At 32.4% G+C, this 6,826-nt stretch overlaps 1 long non-coding RNA gene across 1 annotated transcript; it reads left to right on the top strand.

Annotated features, from left to right (window-relative positions):
- Window positions 1-1,284: 1,284 nt before the first annotated feature.
- LOC143252212 (uncharacterized) lies at window positions 1,285-6,206 on the top strand. Its single transcript, XR_013028883.1, has 2 exons — window positions 1,285-1,438; window positions 5,784-6,206. It is a non-coding gene; the product is annotated as an uncharacterized LOC143252212 (long non-coding RNA).
- The last annotated feature ends 620 nt before the right edge of the window (window positions 6,207-6,826 follow it).

The following is a 6,826-nucleotide window of genomic DNA, read 5'->3' on the forward strand; positions in this document are numbered from 1 at the left end:
TGACTAACCTATATTTTACTAATAGTAGGAACCATATGGACGAATCTGTAGTTCTAAGATTAAGAAAAATACTTACGTCACAGAAAGTAGGAAATCTCGCAAAAGACGAAACTCAATTTTCGCTCACGGCTACAGGTTTGTTGTATCCAGCAGTTAAAGTTTCAACTTTATCCATTAAACCAGAGCACCAAATAATACACATTGTAGAATGTGATGGAGAGTCAACAGATGAGAGGATAAGAATTACGGTAGAGTGGATATCGACCGTAATACTCAAACTGTTTCCTTTAGGAATGTTCTAGAGAATTTTGATGAAATGAAATAAAGACGTTTCAAGATTGATTTAATCACAACCCACTTAATGAAGTGAAAATCTCATAAAGTTTTCATTGAAAACAACATGTTGTGGTTGTATATTACATGCTCTTTATTGGAATTTTATTGAATAATTGAAATAGAACTCAATATAATTCCGCTTTTACAACGTCCATACTGGACTGTAATCGCAGAACATTAACTTTGGTACAAGAGAAACTCATAAAACTTTCATCGAGAGCGAAAGCAATTGTGATCGTGTTCTCCAGTGAAAAAAACTGCCTTTAGAGTTTTCACACAAAAAGTTCGATTCCGATTATATTTTCATTTGATTTTTATGGCTTCACTTAAACAAAAACTAAAACATTTTGAAATAAACAATGTTAGTAAATTCAACATCTATTATTGTTTAACTCTATACCCTACAATATCGTATTGTAGCTCATTCCATTTCAGCATGACTATCCCGTCTTATTTGTTATATCTTAATGCAACATATAATCAAGAAATCTACCAATGTTTGAAAATGTTCACGTGTTTGTGTGTAATATGGCTTGTATTTACACCATTGGCATCAGAACAGTGAAGCTAGGGTCCTACATTTCCAACGCAAGGAGGCAGCACTAGTTTTGCCTCTCCTAACTTGAACTGAGTTTTTGATCCAAAATAATAACTCACCATAAAAGATGGATACCCTGAAATGAATTTTGTGACTGGAAATAGACAATAAAAAACAGAATGAAATAAAAAAGTAAAATATAACATACGTTCATCATTAAACTATTTATTCTACACGTTAATTTCAATTGTATTTATTTTTCACTGACATACATCGTATCTTGACTTCTAATTCAAGGGTAAAATAACTATTTCCTGTACTTCTGGAAAGCTTGATTCACTTCCAAAGTTTCCCATCGACCCACATGCACAAACATATACATTTTGTTTCCTACGCCTCTGTATATTGACTACATAAGTTTATCTTGCCAGGTCTACATGCATATTTGTCCAACTGTAGGTGTGGGTGTTTTCTCGAGCACGCATGTTAGAAACGACTGCACGAAGCTGATACAATCTGATAGTTCGTTAGTCAACATGTTGAAGGAAGCAACTGATAAGGCTGGTAATTATTTTCTTAAATTAATTATTTTGGTTCTGTACTAATATTAAAATGTCTGCCGACAAGTTCGTGTAGAAAGACCTCAATTGTTAAACATTTAATTAGGAAATGATGTAGCAACAAAGTCAAAAAGGTTTAATCAGAATAAGCGAAAAATATAAGTAAAACTCCACGTGTACTAAAACACAAGTCACTTCCAACTACTGCACAAACAAAAAATTCTAGATGTTTTATCACAATTAATTATGACCAACAAATACACCGAGTGCAACGAACTTTATGAAAATTCTATGATGTAAAACGTCCAAGCTAGCTTTTAATAAGTAACAGGATATACATATATATACCAGGTATGTTGAATCAAAATGATACTGATAATCCACTTAATAAGGCCATTCGTCACTGGTCCCTGATATAATTGTGTTATTAACAACTGCTATTCAACGTCCCTGTGAAGCAGTGTTGTAACTATTTGATATTAGGTGTATGAAACATATTTATACTAAAAAAAATTACAATACCCAGTTGTTACGAGATGTCCATGTTGGAAGATCGTCTTAGCAATATTTTTAATTTACAAGAGCAATGGAAATGGTATTTTTTTACAACTTCCGTAGCCCTAGTTAACTGTAATTTAGTGATGTTATCGATTTTTTTTTAAATCGTCACGTTCCAGTTTACGAATCAGGATAGGAACTCTGTCCTTCTACAGCACCACTGTTTATCTAAATAAATAAATTTGTTAGGCTTAATATATATGAACTGTTGTCTTCCTCTTGAACAATGTTATAAATGATTTTTTTTTTATCAAGGAATTCGTCCTATTTAATATGAATAGTATATTTCTATATAATATTATCTATCATTTCCCTGTTTAACTAGCTGATATATGTGATATTTTGGAAATACTTTCTAATTGTTGTCTTCCTGTTTAACTGATAAATGTATTATTTTCTGTAATATCTTCTGTACTTCATCTGTTATTTGTTCTGTATCTGTCTCGAACAACGTTGTACTTTTCTCTTCCTGTCTAATCGCTCGAATCAATTTCTGTGAGAGAATTTCCTTTCGTTTGTCTTTCTTTGTAACAACCAATGAAATATCTAGTTTTCTATCAAGATAAACCTTTTCCTGTAAGGAAATATAACATATTCAGAAAAAGAGAGAGAGTACAAAGTAAATATTATATAGTAAAAAACAAAACAAACAAAAACAAACAGTAAATACTGTAAAATAAACAAAGGAAATGTAAACACTATAAAATAAAAAAGTAAAAAGTAAGATGCCAAACGTCATGTAAGAAACAATGCTTTACGTCACATAACAAAACACTTTTACGTTGCTTAGAGGGCTATTTGAAGAATAAAATTGTATGGAGAATAGGATATACGTGATTATTCGGCAAAAGGTGAGAATTTTTTGAAGCAAAGAGGAAATTTATTCTTACCAGAAATGACGGATTAAAAGCGTGAAAATCCTTTCGTGACAGAAACATGAATTTATTTCTTTAATCAACTTAAGGGGAATATAAGAGAAGGAATACATTATTTTTGTAGAGGTAATCTGAGGGTTGCTGGTTCGAATCCCCGTCACACCAAACATTCGCGCTCTTTCAGCTGTGGGGTCATTATAATGTTACGGTCAATCTCACTATTCGTTGGTAGAAAAGTAGCCCACGAGTTAGCGGTGGGTGGTGATGACTATATTAGGAACGGCTAGCGCAGATAGCCCTCGTGTAGTTTTGTGCGAAGATTCAAAAACGAACAAACAAACTTTTTCTGGAGAAATAAACAGTCTTCTTAGTCGATCAACAGAGCGACAGTTAAAAAATACTGGTACAACGGAGCAACAGAAAAACATTTGTATGTGTAACTGAACAGAAGAATTATGGAAAAGGTATAGTAGTAGGAAATATGTTATAATATAACAGTGTAAGACTAGAGGGAAAGCAGCTAGTCACCACCACCCACCGCCAACTCTTGGGCTACCCTTTTACCAACGAATAGTGGGATTGACCGAACATTATAACGCCCTCACAGCTGAAAGGACGAATATGTTTGGTGTGATGGGGATCCGAACCCGCGACACTCGTATTACGAGTCGAGTGCCTTAACCACATGTCCATGCCTGGTCTTCACAGTAATGAAAACCCAACTTTTAGGGGCTTGGTGTGCTTTGTTAACCCACTATTACTGCGCCACAAGAGGGTATACAGATGTATTGAGTCTTACTCTACGTCATATTTTATAACTGTAATTCGAGTGTCACACTCAATACACGGGTATTTAGTCTTTCTTTCAATATAAATGTTATATCTGCTATTATTTAGTAATATAGGGTTGTACAGACAAATTTAGTGAGTCTGTGCCATGTGTTACAACTACTATTGTTGAATTATATGCGGGTACATATAGATGTAGGTTGATTTTTTTACATCATGTGTTATATCTGTTATATATATATATAAATCTGTTGAATCCTTTTTGACGTCACATTCTATATCTGCTACTCACATTTTCTTTCTTAACTGTAATGTTTCTGACTAACGTATAATCTACAAAACGAAACTGCGTTTAAAGTAATAAATAAAATTCGTACTCGGGTAACGTGTTGCCATCTAGTAACTACTGCAGTAATTAATGTGTCGGCTTGGATTTTTTCATAACTGTATCTTCCCAAATTTTGTAATTGTAAACTGAGACTTTTTATCAGACTGGAAGTACTTCAGTAGGGTCCCCAAAAGTCTTCTGTTTTAAGAGTGAATAAAATCAAAATTAACTGTAGCAAGTATTTTTCTGTCTTGCTTTTGAAATTCATATATCATGCTGTGTTGTAGCCTACAGAGAGCATAATTATTTTCGTGGTTCCTAGCATGCGCACGTTTTACTGACGTCACAACAGTAAAAATTGTAACGTTAAATGTCCCTTATGTGATGTCATTTTAGTGTCTACTAACTGACTGACTGACAGCTCACTACTGTATACTGATGCGAATGGTTAAAACAGGTTTCCCTTCCAGATGGCCTTTGGCCCCCTCTCGGATAGAAAACCTTTAACGCATATTGATTCTCATACTATCAAAAACTGTTCAATTCAGGTAAAATCTATTCAGTTTAAAACGTATCTAAAATTAGACAATTCATTCATTTGAGTGCAACTTAACATGAAAGCAACTTAATATTTTTACTAAATGTATGATTTCATTCTCTCTTTTTTGTATTTATATGTCTTTTAGATATTTAAATGTTGGAATGTTTATTTTTCTCTACCGATCTAGTTTCATCTTTCTTTATGACATCATAAGCGCACAGATGCCACAATCCAAATATTCGAACATAAAAATTGCCTAAATCTTAATTGGAAATGAACATTTAGAACTTCTACTGCTCGATGCCCTGTCTATTCGCCCTTATTAGGAATTTAAAATGTTATCTTAAATATTATACAGTCAGAAACTAACAAATAATGAAGCATTTAAACGTGTCGAGAAGTTGATGAATTATTAACTGATTTTGATATAAGTTTGTAAAAAAAAAACTTTTAAAACTGTTGTTGAAACCAAGCTAGTGAGATTATACGTGTAACAATTTAAGATTATGGTTGTAACAATTAAAATAACAGTAAGTTGAGTGATCCAAATGTAGTAACGACACGTGTCTTAGTATATTTCTGCAAGTGAATCAGATGAAAAAAATATAATGACAAAAGTTATAAGAAGCAAAATGTAGTATCCAACTGCAGCTTACAAGAATATAATATTTTGTTCAATTAAGCACAAAGTTATACAAAGGGTTATCTGTGCTCTGCCCACCACGAGTATCGAAACTCATTTTCTAGCGGTGTGAGTTCTGAGACATACCAATGTGCCACTAGGGTACACAATATAAACGTCACTATTTATCTAGTAACTGGTGTACTTAGTAATTTAGTATAACAAAAGAAATGTGTTGTTACTCTTATATTTACTGTACGTAACCAACAGTAACGTACTTCGTAACTCAGTATAACAAAAAATAATATATTGTTACTGTTAAGTTTACCATACGTAGCTCACAATAAGTTATCTAGTTACTTTTATAGCAATAAGAAGGAATTATTTATTATTGCTTCCTAATTAAGTGTTGTTTACAACTACTATGTACACGGATGTCACAATATGATAACTCGTAGATGATCCAGCCTGAAATAATACGTTATGATTACTCCTATAATGAGAATTTTTGCTATTATTAGAAAATTATCAGTTATGAACGTAAATCAGCATTTTTTGCTACATTTTCGTGTAGTAATTTCTTCTTGTACCGGCAAACTTGGGATAAAGCAATAGTAATAACTTCCTATTGTATAGGACAGCATCATCAATCAGAAACCAACCGTTGAGGTCAAAAGGATTCCATACGCTAACCAGTTGTACCGGTGGCTCAATATACATATCAAATGTCCCCACATCATTAGTTTTAGCGCAGTACTGCTGTCTTCAGAAATTAATAAATGAATTATTTGGAAGGTGTTAAAAATACTGCGTTATTTATTTCCGGCAGAGTTAGGCATCATTATATTAACCACAGACGTTCAAGATCCGTGAAGAAGATTCATTTATTTTGTCCGTTGCAGACGTTTGGTAGGTTATTGAGAGACCAGGAGAACATGCTTTGGATTACAGAACATTTTGTGATTAAACAACATGACTTTCTCGGAAGAAAAAGATAAATGTCGAAGATCAACCATCAACCTTTCTTATAAATTTTGAAGAATAAAAGATCAAAATTCATTTGTCCGTTTGTTCCTTGTTTACTTATTACTATCATCTAAATATCCTGGTTTGAGAAGTTTCATAAAATTATTGTAGTAAGATTTCATGTTTTATTTTATTCGCTCTACATACGTTTCCAATATTAACCATGTTGTAACTTTAATCGCAAAACAAGACGATTTTTAAACAGGCAGTAATATTACATTATAAGTTGTTTATTGGGTTAAGTTTATATTTTTGCAAGCAGTGTTTAATAAAGTAACAGAAACATTAAGTTGCTTTACACAGCATACTTCCAGTAAATAATTAAAAGGTATGGATTAATAGAACATTTTAAACTAAAATCACAAACAAGCTATATTTACCATTTCTTTATAATTCTTTTTAATAATTCAGCAGAACTGCCGCATGAGAGAGTTAAACAGTACATAAAATGTTTTACTTTAACCCACAAAGACGTTTATCAACCTTAATGAGGTAAAAAAACGTAATACACCGGCTAAGTCATGAATAAAACGTATCTAAAACTCAAATGACTATGTTTATATTTAAAGTTCAGTTCTTTAAACTTTTTTTTTCTCGGAATAATATTACTGCCTGTTGCTAGTTCACTAATTTTTATCTAAATGTTGTTTAGC

Source organism: Tachypleus tridentatus, chromosome 6 (genome assembly GCF_004210375.1).
Source record: "Tachypleus tridentatus isolate NWPU-2018 chromosome 6, ASM421037v1, whole genome shotgun sequence".
NCBI lineage: Eukaryota > Metazoa > Arthropoda > Merostomata > Xiphosura > Limulidae > Tachypleus > Tachypleus tridentatus.